The 16,743-nt window shown below is 33.6% G+C and overlaps 1 long non-coding RNA gene across 10 annotated transcripts in view; it reads right to left on the bottom strand.

Moving 5' to 3' along the window:
• The window catches only part of LOC137759205 (uncharacterized), a 520,553-nt gene that overhangs the window by 80,187 nt on the left and 423,623 nt on the right, over positions 1-16,743 (bottom strand). For 4 of the 10 annotated variants that reach the window (XR_011073047.1, XR_011073051.1, XR_011073049.1 and 1 more), the window contains one exon: positions 502-934. The exons of 4 other annotated variants lie outside the window; for them this stretch is intronic. This is a non-coding gene — a long non-coding RNA (uncharacterized lncRNA). Of the gene's footprint in view, positions 1-501; positions 935-8,331; positions 9,499-12,239; positions 12,400-16,743 lie in introns of those variants that run through there. 2 more of the 10 variants (XR_011073053.1, XR_011073048.1) reach the window with 2 other exon arrangements.

Raw genomic sequence — 16,743 nt, 5'->3', positions numbered from 1 at the left:
TGATATCTTGGTATTGAGGATTTATAAGGAAGCATTTAAAAAAATTATAAAGCAAACAATTTAGGTTTCACAAGAACTAAAAGGCAAGAACTGTGATTGGACACACTCACCTCTTCAAGGATGGATTTGCCCCAGCTGCTGGGAGCAATATAATAGGAAAGACTTCAGCTGCCAGCTCCTTCAAGGACTGCCTCAGCTGCAAGAGTTATCTGACCCAACACTCAGTCCTTCCTGGAGCACATGGTATCCAAACACTGATGGAGACAGTGGTATAAAAGCCTGAGCATTTTGACCCAACCTGGGATGACCCTGACAGTTCCTTCCAGCTCCAGAGAAACCCATGGCTCACATTCTTCCTCTTCCACTCCTGTGTCTACAGATGGGGTTCCCATGGGTGATACTTAATAAAACTGCCAAATACCAGATTCTCTCTCAGAGTCCATAACACACACTTTATTTTCTTAAATTTTTATTGGGATACAGTTGATTTACAATGTTGTGTTAGTTTCAAGTGTATAGCAAAGTGAATCAGTTATACATATACATATATCCACTCTTTTTTAGAATCTTTTCCCATATAAGCCATTACAGAGTATCGAGTAGAGTCCCCTGTGCTGTACAGTAGGTCCTTGTTAGTTATCTATTTTATATATAGTAGTATGTATATGTCAGTCCCAATCTCCCAATTTATCCCTCCCCCTTACCCCCGGTAACCATAAGTTTTCTAAGTCTGTGAGTCTGTTTCTGTTTTGTAAATAAGTTCATTTGTATCATTTTTTAGATTCCACATATAAGTGATATCATATGATATTTGTCTTTCTCTGTCTGACTTACTTCACTCAGCATGACAGTCTCTAGGTCCATCCACATTGCTGCAAATGGCAGTATTTCATTCTTCTTTATGGCTGAGTAATATTCCATTGTATTTATGTACCTGGAGAAAACCATAATTTGAAAAGATACATGCACCCCAATGTTCATTGCAGCACTATTTACAATAGCCAGGACATGGAAGCAAATTAAATGTCCATCAACAGAGGAATGAATAAAGAAGGTGTGGTACACTTAACACACATGTTAAATACAGAGGCAGCCATGTAGATCCTGTTTCTGGGAATTATTTCAAAAATTCATAAAAAACATATATAATTATTGGTTGTTTAGGTAAGTATTTGAGGAGAGGGAAACAATGATGGAAAGTAAAAGGAAGTATAAGCTTCTGTTAAATAATGTCTTCCCATATTTAGCAAATATACAAATTGCATGTACACTACACTCCTTCCTTTGAGCCCAGTATTTCAATATTATATGTTTGTGTGTGTGTGTGTGTGTGTGTTTATTGAAATCATTGTAGATTTCACTGGATCTCATTATAAGGAGATTCTGAAGAGTATGTCTGGAATTGGGTTGAATAGTGGAGGACTCATCTGGACACATGAAGCCTGTTACTTTGGCGTTTCATTAGTTTTATTATTGTAACAGACATCTCCATGACCTAAATATATTTTTACATTTGCTACCTTTTTAAAGTTATTTATGTGAAATTAATAACTCTATTTATTACCTTAGAAACAGTTTATAATGATTTATTAATATGGATTTATTGTCAATAATACATTTTGACTTGTATCTTTGCGGAGCCATTTAAAAAATTAAATTGTAATAGAAGGGAATAAATGCATATTATAAGCTGCTTGCTTTGTGTAATGGATCTGTTTAACTACAGGACTATTTTTGCTTTGAAAGAAGGTAAGACCAAATTGTTCTAGTAAACTGAACTGGAGGTGACATTTGTCATTAATCCCCTTTTCTCAAGCCCTTACCAGTCTTTAGTTCACCTTAGCAAACACTTGTAACTAATACACTATGTACTTATATTTTTTGCCTTCTGTTTATCCAAATAGAATTTAAGTTCCATGAGGGGAAGTTTTCTTGTCAGTTAGTTCATTCTTATTAGTACATCCCCTGTGTCTAGTATATATCAAGTACTTAAACATTATTTGTTGAATGAATGGCTCTTATTTTAAAAAGAAACCAAAATTTTAGCCTTAGTGGAGGGAATCCATGCCCACATCTGGCCCTGGATATTATATTGTTTGTATGACTCTTCTACCAAAATAACTGTTTAATAATAGAGAAAATCATTCAAAGTAACTTTGTGTCTGAAGAATTTTTTCCCTTATATGTGGAATTAAAATATAGTGGCATTAGTTCTGACTTTTATATTAATTAAGTGTTTGACAAAGTTGTCTTATCACAGTATACTATGCACTTGAAAAGTGCTTGTTTATGTGAGTGCTGGCATTAATGAATGTGTAGCTTTCAGGGGTGAGAAGAGGGATAATGAAGAGCTGGCCTCTATACATCTCCTTCCCTGTAATGTCATTTACTATATTGATTTTCCACTCTCTACTCCCCAAATAAAATTTTGCAGTGGGCATTTGGGAAACTCCAGATATAAGGAAGAGAATTTAATATCCTAACTGAGACAAGAGGTGACTTCATTTTGATTTTCCATTTAGAGTTTATAGTGTAATTAAAGAAAATGCACATATATCCAGAGATAATCATGGATAATAAACACATACAATTACCATTATAAGTGGATATTATAACAGCTGAAGCACAAAAAGAAATGAAAAAGTATTATCAGCATTATGCAAAGGCATATTCTCTTCAAGAATTCCAGTTACAGTGAAAGTATTAAAATAATTCAACACATTCGGAGCCCATATGTGTTGTGATCGTTTTTGAAAGTATTCAAAAATTTCTGTGCACAAAACGTTTTTATAAAGATCTTGTTTAAACGAAAGTACTTAGAAGAGTACGGTATAAAATTACATTGTGGAATGCAATTATTTTTCTCTTTAGAACACACATAATAAAACATAATTATCTGTATTTTTTTTTCTCCTAAACATGAGTTTTAGTGGTGTTACTTGATCCTGCATAATAAGGGTACGTTTTTTCTTAACGTAAATGTAGTATAGTAATTCTTTCTAATTCAGAAAGTATAGTTACAGTCTAGGCAGAAAGGATCTGAAGATCACACAGCAAGTGCAGTGAAATATCTCAATTACAACGACTTCTAGAGAGAATTTTGTAAATTCTTATTATCAGTGCATACATGTAACTGATAACTCAAGAGTGAATCTACAAAATCATTTACAAAAGTCTCCTCTTTTGGCCCAGAAGTCTTTCCTGAGAATAACCCGTACAGATTCTCTCTGCTCCTCACCCATTTACTGCTTGGGGAGAGGTAGTAGTTACAAGACTGGTGAGTGTTCTAGAGGAAAGTCTGGGCCTGTGTTTCTCAGTCATTCGCGCTCTTTGTCTCCTTGTTGAGAGCAGCTGCTGTGGTCTGCATTCTACACCACACAGTCAGATTGGGGAGCAAGCTCTTGTCCTTTGGTAAGGTCTGGCCGCTTCCTAGGAAAGCTTACATCAGGAGATAAATACGAACAACCTGATAGGACCAGCCTTAGAGGTACTTCTTCAAACAGTAAGTAATAGAGCTGATATTTTTATCTTAATCTGTTTAATCACTGCTTTTGTAATACTATAGATTGTAACAATGAATGGAGCAGTAAATTCCTATGTTATCAAATATAAACGATAAATACACTATATATCAAATGCATTATTATATCCCTATACTCTTACAATAATGGTTTTTTAAACTTTTTATTACTGTTATTTATTATTAGTTTGTCTTTATCCTAATATCATTTATATTATCAGACTCTGAATATCTTCAAAACATAAGTTAATAGAAATATAAATTTTTGTTCCTAAACTTAGAATCTTAGAGAATGGCTCTCCAAAATGGGGTGTTGATAGCCCTGTTGTGTATTTTTATTTAATTTGTACATTTGGTCACTATTAGGAAACTTGGTCATTTTTTGCCTGCTTTGACACACACAAAACGTCTACTAACAAGTTGTATGTTATTTCTTCACTGATGTTTTTAGTTTTGCTATTTTTCCCTGTTAATATTCCATGTGTGCATAGCATTGCTTGAAGATTTAATTTAAAGTCATTATTGTATATGCCATTGGAGATTGCTATTGACCTTTCAATATTCATGACCCCATTCTTAGTCACAGAATCCCAGTTTAGCTGAACGCAATGTACCATTTTCCACCTTCCTTTATGTCTTAATGCAACCATACTAAGGCAAGTTGTTTGTAACCTCTGAGGTGGCTCATTAATTACAGTTGACTCAGCAGGTACATATGCCCTTTTTACTTTTTTAATTAATTTTTTATTGGAGTACAGTTGATTTATAATGATGTGTTAGTTTCTGCTGTACAGCAAAGTAAATCATTTATACATACACATATATCTACTCTTTTTTGTATTCTATTCCCATATAGGTCATTACAAATTGTTGAGTAGAGTTGTCATAGTCAGATATGCCCTATTTTATTTATTTATTTATTTATTTTTTAAACATCTTTATTGGAGTATAATTGCTTTACAATGGTGTGTTACTTTCTGCTTTATAACAAAGTGAATCAGTTATACATATACAAGATATGCCCTATTTTAAATCTTTGTATACATTTTGCAGCTGGCCTGGAATGCAGATGTAATGGCTAGAAGCATCAGGTAAGCTTTAAGACAGAAGCCATGTGCTGAAATTAGTGAAAGAGAAGTACAGTCTCAGGTTCCTAATGACAGCATGAAGCTTGCATTCTAGCAATAGACCACCAATTTGCAAACTTCTTATATGTCAGAGTAAAAAGCAAACCTCCATTTTTTTAAAGCTTCTACATTTGGATCTCCAAATGCTATTTCTAACTGATAAACATGCCCACAAATTAAATAGGTATTAGAAATTTACTCATCAATTTATTTATTTATTTTTATTTATTGAGGCATAGTTGATTTATATTATATGTTTCAGGTATACAACATACTGTTTCACAATTTTTAAAGATTATACTCAATTTATAGTTATTATAAAATATTGGCTATATTCCCTGTGCAATATATCCTTATAGCTTTTTTATTTTATACATAGTTTGCCCCTCTTAAACCCTACTCCTGCATTGCCTTTCACCCCTTCCGTGTCCCCACTGGTAACTACTACTTTGTTCTCTATATCTGTGAGTCTGTTTATTTTTGTTATATTCACTAGTTTGTTTTATATTTTTATATTCCATGTATAAATGAAATTATACAGTATTTGTCTTTCTCTGTCTGAATTATTTCACTAAGCATAATACCCTCCAGGTCCATCCATGTTGTTGCAAAGGGCAAAATTTCATCATTTTTTTTATGGCTGAGTAGTATCCCATTGTGTGTGTATATACACACACACACACACACACACACACACACACACACACACCACATTTTCTTTTTTTCAATTTATTTAATTAATTTATTTTTATACATCAGGTTCTTATTAGTTGGGAGATTGGGATTGACATATATACACTAATATGTATAAAATAGATTACTAATACCACATTTTCTTTATCCATTCATCTGTGATGGACACAAGTTGCTTCAATATCTTTGCTATTGTAGATAATGCTTCTCTGAACATTGGGGCACATGTATCTTTTTGGATTAGTGTTTTTGTTTTCTTCGGATGTATTCACCAATATAATAATCATAATTTACTGGAATAGTACTTTAGGAGGTTAATCCATGATAGATAGTCTATCCATGGAAACACTTATAAATTGCAAATTATTATAAGATACTGGATTTACATGGTACCTCATTTATATATATATCACTGAATTACTGTGCTGTACACCTGAAACTAACATGAGATTGTAAATCAACTATACTTAAATAAAATAATAGAAACAAAAGCAAAAAAAAAAAAAATGAGGTATCATGTAGATCCAATATCTCATAATATATATGTTCTTTTTCAGATTTTTCTCCTTTATGGGTTATTACATGATACCTCTTAATTCTTTTTGTCATGACTATAATTTACATGGACACAAAAACTGTTATAAGAGTTTTGTATGTATAAATGAATTGTGCCTCCTAACACTGTATATAGATGAGAGTAACAACAAAATGTGGTATTAGTGGTTTCTTCAAAAATCCAAAAGTATCAGTATATTTGATTTTAAACATAAACAGTATTGACAGTGTGCAATAATAATTACACATTCAGACTTAGGAAATTCCAAGAGTTTGGGGAGCTGTGAGTCAGGAACTGTGAACAAAGACTAAATATATATGAGAAGTATATTTTGGTCTTCTGAATAATCAAATATATACTTACAGTATACTTATAGTATATACTTATATACTTATCTATATACTTATAGATGTGTCCTGATATTTCTCCTTTGACTAGGTCTATGTAGTATAACTCAGCTACCTAAATAGTTCTACATGATAGGGTGACCTTGTTTCCATTCAATATATTCAAAATACCAAAGCAGAGGTTCTCAACCTAACATCTAGAGTAAGGTCTTCTTATCCCCTTTTCTAGTTTTAGAAACAACTATTACTAAATTTTTCGGTATTTTAGAAATGTGTCCTCAAAAATATACACGTCCATATATGTAATACAGTGTTGCAACAGATTATCAAGTCAAAGATGTCTAGGCCTGAATGACCACCGTAAATAGGCTTTCCTATTCCAAAAGTTTTCTTGCAGAGGTAATGGATTGCTATTTGCATCATGTGCTGCTTTGCTAATCAAATTAACTAAAACTTTGGTGATAATAATATATACTTTTCTTATAAATCACAATATCACAGTCTTATAAACCTTTAATGGGCTTTGCTTTTCTCTGAGATGGGAGCCAATGGAGGGTTTTCAGTGAGAGGTGATGTGATTTGACTCGGGCTACTACAGAAGATTCCTTCTGGCTGCTAAATTGAGGACAGTCTGGAAGATGGCAAAGATGGAGGCAGGGCAAGCAAAGAGGCTATTACAGTGGTCGAGGGATTTATGTTACACAGAAATTATTTGTTCTGTGGAAGTTCGAAGTAATGCACCCATGAAATCATCTGAGGTTGGAAGCCATTTTTGGAGATTTCTATACAGCAAAAGAAGGCATGAAAATAAAAGATAAACACCAATGTGGGAACTTTTGACATCAGAGGGCTGAAAACTCCACCCTCAGATCCTGTGAAGCGCCTGAATTTTTGAAACTAGAGGCCTGTAGCTTAGTTACACCTGAGCAGAATGGCCCTGTCTTAGCTGCAAACCTCGGATGTCTCAGCGTTTTGGCTTGCTGTGTTTCTGACAAAGGGAACCTGGCTCAGATAAATCGCCCAGCGAAGAAAAATCCAAGATACCAGTCAGATTTTTACAACAGTTGTCTATGCTGAGTGGCTGACAGGGTCTTGGTGCTTCTGCTGGGTGGCAGGTCTGAACCTCTGAGATGGGAGAGCTGAGTTCAGGACACTGGTCCACCAGAGACCTCCTGGCCACACGTAATATCAATTGGCGAGAGATCTCCCAGAGATCACTGCCTCAATGCTAAGACCCAGCTCCATTCAATGACCAGCAAGCTCCAGTGCTGGACACCCCATGCCAAACAACTAGCAAGACAGGAGCACAACCCCACCCATTAGCAGAGAGGCTGCCTAAAATCATAATAAGTTCACAGACATCCAAAAACACACCACTGGACGTAGTCCTGCCCACCAGAAAGACAAGATTCAACCTCATCCACCAGAACACAGGCACCAGTCCCCTCCACCAGGAAGGGAACACAAGCCACTGAAACAACCTTACCCACTGGGGGCAGACACCAAAAACAATGGGAACTACCAACCTGTGCCTAAAAAAAGGAAAGCCCAAAACATACTAAGTTACGCAAAATGGGAAGACAGAGAAATATGCAGCAGATGAAGGAGCAAGGTAAAAACCCACCAGAGCAAACAAATGAAGAGGAAATAGGCAGTCTACCGGAAAAAGAACTCAGAGTAATGATGTCCACATGTCGGGGAGCAACTAAGCCCATGCGCCAAAGCTACTGAGCCTGCGCTCTAGAGCCCACGGACCACAACTACTGAGCCCACATGCCATAACTACTGAAGCCCATGCACCTAGAGCCTGTGCTCTGCAACAAGAGAAGCCACTGAAATGAGAAGCCCGTGCACAGCAACGAAAACCCAACACAGCCAAAAATTAATTAATTAACTAATTAATTAAAGTAAATAAAAATTAAAAAATAAAAGAACACTTTTGGAATCTGAATTTCTTTTGGAAGTTTTTACATAACAATAAACATTTTCAGGACTTTATCCATTATCATTCTAAGTAACTTGTTAAACATATTTACCCTGTAAAAGGGTTTCCAAAGAGATGACTGTAACTTTAAATGATGCTCGGTGACATGTGTTCTTTAATAAGCATACAAAACAGAATTATTGTGTGAACCTATGTAAGAAGCAGGAGTCTGCCTATAGAAGTTGTGAATCTAAATTAAGTTGAACCCATTAAGAGTTTGGTGATGAGTGAGTGAAGAATTTGCTTTTGAAGTTTGTCATGGGACCCTAGCATGGTATTTGGATCTCTTTATTTATTTATTTTTATATTCTTTTCCAAATTCTTTTCCCATTTAAGTTATTACAGAGTATTGAGCAGAGTTCCCTGTGCTATACAGTAGGTCCTTGTTGGTTATCTATTTTAAATATAGCAGTGTGTACTTGTCAATCCCAAACTCCCAATCTGTCCTTCCTCCCCACCCTTCCCCCCGGTAACCAAAGTGTGTTCTCTAAGTCTGTGAGTCTATTTCTGTTTTGTAAATAAGTTCATTTGTATCATTTTTTTCAGATTCCACATATAAGTGATGTCATGTGATATTTGTCTTTCTCTGTCTGACTTACTTCACTTAGTATGATAATCTCCAGGTCCAACCATGTTGCTGCAAAAGGCATTATTTCATTCTTTTTATGGTTAAGAAATATTCCATTGCATATATGTACCGCATCTTCTTTATCCATTCATCCATCGATGGACATTTACGTTGCTTCCATGTCTTGGCTATTTGTAAACAGCTCTGCAATGAACATTGGGGTACATGTATCCTTTCAAACCATGTTTTTCTCCAGATATATGCCCAGGAGTGGGGTTGCTGGATCATAAGGTAGCTCTATTTTTAATTTCTTAAGGAATGTCCATACTGTTCTCCATAGTGGCTGTACCAATTTACATTCCCACCAACAGTGCAAGAGGGTTCCCTTTTCTCCACATCCTCTCCAGCATTTATTCTTTGTAGATTTTCTGATGATGGCCATTCTGACATATGTGAGGTGGTACCTCATTGTAGTTTTGATTTGCATTTCTCTCATAATTAGTGATGTTGAGCATCTTTCCATGTGCCTCTTGGCCATCTGTATGTCTTCTTTGGAGAAATGTCTATTTAGATCGTCTGCCCATTTTTTGATGGGGTTGTTCGTTTTTTTTAATATTGAACTACATGAACTGTTTATAAATTTTGGAGTTTAATCCCTTGTAGGTTACATCGTTTGGATCTCTTTAATTGAGGGCCAATAAATCTGAAATCCCAAGCAAGCAGAACATTTGGAGTTAAGATCTCTTTCAGGAATAGACTCTCACAGGTAAAACATGACAAGACTAAGATAAGCTTTTATAAAATTCTGATAGGTGACCCAAAGCAAAATGTGTTCTATAAGTATGCTGATCTCTGAGATCTTCTGAACTCATTAGTCCTGAAGTCAAATGGCAAAACAAATTTATTAGATTAAGCTTGTTCTTTGTTCTATGAACTTCATTTTATAAGATCATAAAAATATGACAAGAAAATACAGAAAGAAAGTCAGCAAGTACTATGGCAGGATTTTATAATGGATAAAATGTGATCAAATGATCAAAGTATTCCTTAAAAGCATTCCTCATTTCTAGAAATCAAAGTAAATAGAGATCTGAGAATCTAATGAAAATAATTTAGATTTCAGATTCAACACAAAATGCATTTCATTACTGTGACCAGGGAAGCCCCCAAGGGAATGGTTCAAGTAGCCTCAGGGAAACTCCAAGATCTTGAACCATAATGGGAAGGGTATCTTGGCTGGTTCTTGTGGAACCTACAGATATTGCCTATTGTCTCCCCAACAGACCAACTAACACATGTTGACTAAGCAAAGCTAAGTGAAATAGAAGTATGGCTATAATGGAGAATACCTCTTTGACAAGGTGTTCTTAGATGAGTAGATAATGAGATGATATTTATAGCTATTGAAATCTGGGCTCAAGTGGTTAAGGTGGGCCTTTCAAGGCCAGTAACAGATTAGAAGAGATGAAGTTCATGACATAAGCCTTTAGGATGGAGGAACAGTGAGTAGAGAGCCTTGAAATGAGTCTTCATAAATAAACTGCTGTTTAATAAACAGCGCTCTGCCCAGGTGAGCAATCTATTGTCTGAGAGGAGAGTTGTTTGCTCACACAAATTGGTTTGCAGGAATTTCCCGAAGCAAACAATGATGTTATTTATGGATTTACAGCCTTACCTTCCTGAAAAATAATTTTCTGAAATAAATTTTTAAATCATATTGACACGGATGGCCTCAGATTTCATTTCTGACAGTTAAGCTACGTAAATACAGATAGTCTAAAGTTTCTGTGTACGGTTGATTAATAATATCCAGCAAAGATCATATTACCTTTATTTGCTATGAGCTTCAGCTGAAAGTCGAAAAGAAACTTTAATTTCTGATCTTTAATGAAATCATTGCAGCTGAGACAATTTTCTTAAGCTGGATGTGTGTGTGTGTGCATACTCTGTCAGCATATTCCAAGATATCTTCTCTAAAATTTCAATTTAAAATGAATGGAAGAAGTATTAAATTGTTTAAATCCTTTATTACTCAAGTCCTATATTACTTCAATTGATTGTTCTGTATTTTTATGGCAAAGTTTTTGACATGTTGTCATGAATTTAAATGAAAAAGCTGTTCAGCAAGAAAGCAGGAGTATTTATTTTCAAAAAGGATTCACCACCATATGTCATTTACAGAAAAGAATAAATTCTTCAGGGCATAAAAGTATAAATTTCATTTGTTGGTGTGGAAGTAAGCAAAATGAACATTATTACATATTCTTCACAGGGTTCTCCAAAGCTTCAGGTAAAACTGCTTAGATGGAGAAAAATAAAAACAAATTGCTAGAGGTTCTTAGTTACAAATCGGAAAATAAAAAAGAAAGTGTTGCTTGAATTTTGTACTTCTCTCCAGGGAATTAAAAGCAATATATAATTTTTTTTTTACAAATATTGATATAGTTCCATGTTGATTCCATATGTGAGCAATTTGCCTTCTGTTACGCTCACCATTGCATGTTTTTAATTCAGACTGGAGTGCACTTGTCTGCCAGAAATTTTGATTTCTTCATTTGAAGTGAGGTAATAACACATTCTAAAGTAAATATATTTCTCAGAATTACAAAAATGTTGTGCTTTTGACTAATATATGATTGAATAAGATCATATTTGATTGAACCTAAGGAATAATATTTCATATCCAAAGAAAATTAAATAGCAATGGTGTACACACACTCATATCTGACATTTTCTATAATATTAAAATATTGTATATAAATATTATATCAATATAATATAATGAAGAAAGTTAAAAAAGTCTCCTGAATAGCAAATTTAGACTTGAATATATGGAAAGAAATATCATATTCTTGGAAAAGACTCATAAATGTATTGGTTCCCCTTAAGTAAAATTTTATCTTTTATGTTATTACAAAATAGTGTTTTCTGGGGCTTATTTTTCTGGAGTTTAGATAAGTTGACTGAAATGGACTTAGAGGAACAAATAAACAGAAGTCTGAGACAAGGTATTCTCAGGACAATGCTCTCTCTGAAGGCTCTGAGGGAAATCATTTCCATGTCTTGTTCTCTTGGTTGGTGTTGCCAGCACGCCTTGGTGATCCCTGGTTGGTAAATGCATCCCTCTAATCTCTCTGTTTCTATTTTCACATGGCCATCTCCTTGTTTGTCTGCATCTTCATGTGGCTTTCTCCTCTGTATATCTGTGTCTCTTCTCCATTTGTAAAAACAACAGTCATATTGTATTAGGTCCCATCCTATGATATCATCTTATCCTGATTAGATCTGCAAAGACTCTATTTCCAAAAACTGTCAAATTCATGACAACTGAATGTTAGGACTTCAGTGTATGAATTTTGGGGTGACACAATTCAAACCATACCACCATCTTACTGTTTCACTCACTAATGAATTGATAAATCTTTGACACATAAACTTACTTACATTTGAGTGAGAGTATCTTAAAATTATACTTTATTGTGTAGCTTGTTCCACCCAGATGACCAAATGGAATCACCAGCCTGAACCAATTAAGGTATGTTGTTCAAGAGTGGATTTCATTGACCACTGACATCTAAGCACAAGAATACCTTTAATTTTTTCCCTAGAAAAAAAGAAATAGAATATACCGTTACTGCATTCCTATTTCTCTTTTCCTTGACTTCATGTTTTGTTGTTTCTGTTATTTCTGGTTATTGGTCAAAATTAGTCAAGTCCTACTTCTGATGGTGCATGCCAAATGAATTATTCCCCACTGGTCTATCACTGGATAGCGCCTCCATTACAATGCTGAATAGAAATAATGAGAAGTAGAATAATAGAGTAGTGAGAAATAATTTTTGCCTTATCCTTGATCTTAAGGAGTATTTAATTAACATTTCATGGTCTACAATGTTAATTGTAAGTTTTTACAGATGCCTTTTACCAGATTAAGTTATTTTCTATTCCTACTTTGCTGAGAATTCTTAAAAAGATGAATTTAGTCAAATATTTTTCCTCCTATAGGTACATGATCATATTAATTTTTGTTCTTTTATTTTATTAATTTGGTGAATGACATTTATTTAGTTTCACATGGTGAGTTTACTTTTTGCTTAAGGTAATCTTTTTATTACTTTTAATGGTGGTCATATTTCCAAGGGGACTAGAATTTTATCAGCCAGAGAATGGACTACCTGGTCTATGGCCTATTTCCACTCAACTGGTCACTGTGGGATCTGATTCAATATCTGTGTTCATCCATAACTAAAATCCAGACACACTTTCCTGCACATCATAGCTAAATAGGTCACTAGAAAAGCATGAGAAACTTAGGATTCTGCTATTGAAAGTTTTGCATTTTGTTTCAATTCTTGCCTGCCAGTTTCTCTTCTTTATTATAAATTCCCTAATTTATATATTTCATATTTTATCATTAATATGTCAGTAATAATTAAACAATTCATCACAGCATCCTCTCAGGCTTTTATCTATACAATGATGCATGCTTAATACAATATTGCTATGAGCTCTGCTTCACACATTATCAGCTCTGCTTCCTTTTCATTTTCTTTTCTCTGAAATATATCCCAGTGTATCTTCAACTAACCTTTGATTTTTCAGCAGTGTACATCATAGAGTTTAAGAATAATCTCTTCCTTGTTAAATTTTGATTTCCACCTCTTAAAGGAAAATTAGATGGATTGCATTTACTGTTAGATATGACAGAGCTTTTCTGGTTTTTGGCTTCCAAGCAATATCTTAATATATTCTTTTGTGTTTACAACAGCTGCTTTTTTTTTTGTAACTATTTTCAAAATAAAATAGAGCTGCAATATTTTGCTTTCTTTTAAGCATTTCAATAGATAATTTTTCATTCACAGTGCAAATAAGTAAAAATAATAAATATACAAAGCAAGGAATTTAGCATTTAAAAAATTTCATAGATCTGACCTTATTAAAATGCAGATTTAGTACAGCTGGAATAGGGCCCAATATTCTTAATTTCTACTGGATTAAATTAACAATGAAGAGGAGAAAAGAAGTTTTTGGTTACTTTAGTAAGCACAGGCAAATTCTATATTATTTAAAATATCACTCTAGTAAAAATAAAAATTAATATATTGTATAAAGACCACTTCTTTAGGTTTAGATTGATCTATTATTAGAATAAAAATGGAATCTTTTTACTTTCTGTAACTCTGTTTTCCAAACAGCTAGAAATTTTTGAGTAGCAATTGTTCACCATTTAATAACATTTTCCCAAGATATCTAATGCACCTAAGGACGAAATAGCTGCCTTCCAGTGATTTCCAATTTATCCAATTTTCTGGCCACTTGTCTCCCCACAGAATGACAGATTACTCTTTCACTCTCTCCACTTTCTGAACACCTAAGCCAATTGTTTTCAATCTTTTTCCTCAGCAACTCTATCTCTTAAAACACTTTAGGGTGGCTCTGGAAGGGGTTTCTCTTTAGTTAAATGGTGATACACCTCTCCCATCATCCAAAGTGTCAAAGGAGAAATAGTGATATTTTCTTTACATTAGGGCAAGTTCCATTGTTTCCTTCATCTTGCAGTCTTATCAAAAACACCAGTATAGATCCGATCATTTAGTTTAGAGTTTCAGAGAATTTGAGGGTACAGAACTTCCATGTCTATTTGGCAAATGGTTATGACATTTCCGAAATACCCAAATTTGGTGGTCTCCTTAAAATATCAAAATAGAAAGTTGAATGCTATACAAATAAGAGTTTATTTAAGAGGAGATCTGCCCAGCAATTGGGTCAACTAATACAAAATCCTAAATAGTTCAAAAAGCTGCTTAGAGCAGGGGAGTTATGAAGTGGATATGTCCCTCATAGAGCATCAACCAACACTTGCCAAGTATGAATCTGGTAGACTCAATAATGACTCAAAATGCTGTTATCTGGAGATGCAACTCCTTTTCTTGCTTTTAAGTGGAAGTGTGCAAGTGATTCAATTCTCCTATGCAAATTTACAGAAGTCCTATATATAGATTTACATCAAAGTTACATGATGTCAATGTCAAATGCTAGTCATCATCTTTGTGCACAAGGATAGGTTCTCAGAAACATTTTTGGTGAGATCAGTAATTTATTTAACTTACTGGATGGATAGAATCATCAAATTATCAATCTACACGTCTTTCTAATATTTTATGAAGTAGATAAACAAACCATTTGAATAACGATTTGTATTTAAAAACTAATATATTTTGGTCAAGTGTCTTTAAGTTCACTAACGAAAACACAACATTCATTTTTTGACTCTTGAGACCCACTGTCTTATCTGATAAATTATTTTTTAATTAAAAATATCCATGGCATATGTTTTAACAAATATTAACTCATATTTAAGAAATATTAACTCATATCAAAGTTACTAAGGATCACCTGAAGATACAAGTTGACTCTGCTTTTGGATACTACACAATGCCCATTAGAATTCTCTTCAAATTATTCATACATTTTTTTGCCTTCTTTTATATTTTCCATGAAAATATATACATTTATATATACATATTTATAACATAGAGGTCCTTAACATTATAGGATTAGCAAAATTATATATAAATAAGTTCTTACTGAACATAATATAAATTTCTTTCTTTAATTTTAGTTTTCTATACCTTCTGAATGTAAAATCAGGGGACAGGGTCCTCATTTACGGTTCACTTTTGGCTTCCAATATCTAGTCAGTATCTTGTAAAGAGTTGGCACTCAAAAATTATATCATCGAATTATGAAATGAATGAGTTCCTCATTTCATGATCTGAATCATATTAAATGTTTGGTACATTTGAAAAATCAATGGTAACTGTGTAAAATGATGAAAACGAACGTGATAGAAGGCTATTTCCCCTTTTCTTCTACTTGTGCATCATTTCTTTCTCATCTCATGGACTTGAGTCTCATCTCATGGACTTTAGTCACCCCATCATCTGCAAAGTTTGCAAAAACAATTTTCGGAAAATAGAGTTCTGATGAATAATGGAATTCTGAGCAAGTGACAAAGAAGCACAAAACAAAACAAACAAATGCCAACCTTAACTTTCAGTTAAAGTTAAAAATTTCTGCCAAGCCAAAACCTCCCTTGCTGTACTTTCCCTTGTCCTATAAAACGCCTGATCCTACATAAATGCCGGAATCATCCGGTCTTCCAGTAGCCCCGATGCTCACCAGCTGAAAAAAGCCTTTAACAAATTTTATTCTGTCATGAAAATCATTTTGTTTTGACAAATAAGGTATTCATTATAGACTTTCATTTATCTTTTCTCTCTAGAGTCATATTTTCTTCTTTTTATTCATTTCTGCTGTGTCATTCTGATTTTAGAAAAAACTTTTATTCTTCCTTGGCTTCCTTTGAATTTTTTACTGAATATTTTTTAGATTTTATCCTGCAAATTATAAATATTATACTTTTTCTTTCCTTAGGCAGTTTCAATATTTTAACAAGCATTCTAACTTGAAATATAAAGTTTATCAACACCCCTAAAAATACAAAGATTTAGAGCTTTGTAGTTGCAATCACTTTTAAAAATTGGCATTACTAATTTATTATTTATATTTATGTTGTTTTGCTTAATCCCACAATTAGATATTTGTGTTTGTGTTTTTGTTATTATTGTCAAATAAAATTATTGCTTGTATTATGTATTTTCTCATGATATATTTTCAAATATTTGAAATTTCTATCCAGTTAATTACCTTTCATCCTTTATCTATTTTTTTTGTGGGTTGTACAATAAAAAACTGAAATTAGTTATATTTATTGATAACAGTAGAGTCTATTGTGAAACCATAATTGTGAGTTACTGAAATAAGGGGGAAATTGAGACCATTGCAGTACACAAAGTCTGGAAACTTAGATGCCAATATGCTGGAGAAATCGTCTAAATGAGTTATAAAAATCACCAAGAATTACAACTGGGGTAGCACTGAAAAA

The sequence above is a fragment of the Eschrichtius robustus genome, chromosome 2 (genome assembly GCF_028021215.1).
Source record: "Eschrichtius robustus isolate mEscRob2 chromosome 2, mEscRob2.pri, whole genome shotgun sequence".
In the NCBI taxonomy this organism is placed as follows: domain Eukaryota; kingdom Metazoa; phylum Chordata; class Mammalia; order Artiodactyla; family Eschrichtiidae; genus Eschrichtius; species Eschrichtius robustus.
Note: the sequence above shows the minus strand (reverse complement) of the source record. Positions and strands in the feature narration are given on the sequence as shown.